The 277-nt window shown below is 39.7% G+C and overlaps 1 protein-coding gene across 4 annotated transcripts in view; it reads right to left on the reverse strand.

The window, feature by feature from the left end:
* FBXO6 (F-box protein 6) overlaps positions 1-277 on the reverse strand; it is a 9,013-nt gene that overhangs the window by 6,655 nt on the left and 2,081 nt on the right. The gene's annotated exons all lie outside the window — the stretch shown is intronic.

The raw sequence follows: 277 nt of genomic DNA on the forward strand, positions 1-277 counted from the left end.
AGGGAAACTCAGAGGAACTTGCTGGCCTTTTTTCACATTCTCTTAAGGCTAGCCAAAACAGCAGCTCATAGTATGTAAAAGATCCCAACCCAGAAAGAATGAGGGTGAGCCCACACACTGGCTCCTGCCCAGGCCCAAACATTTTAGCATGGCAGAAAAATAATAACCATCAATAAAGTACTTAATGCCTTGTGGAAAATGCTTTGATGGAAAACAAACTGACCTAGTGTAGCCAGGTCTTCTTACTTTTGAGAATTAACTGTAAATATATATATAT

Source organism: Tupaia chinensis, unplaced genomic scaffold (assembly GCF_000334495.1).
Source record: "Tupaia chinensis unplaced genomic scaffold, TupChi_1.0 Scaffold000146_1, whole genome shotgun sequence".
Taxonomy (NCBI): Eukaryota; Metazoa; Chordata; class Mammalia; order Scandentia; family Tupaiidae; genus Tupaia; species Tupaia belangeri.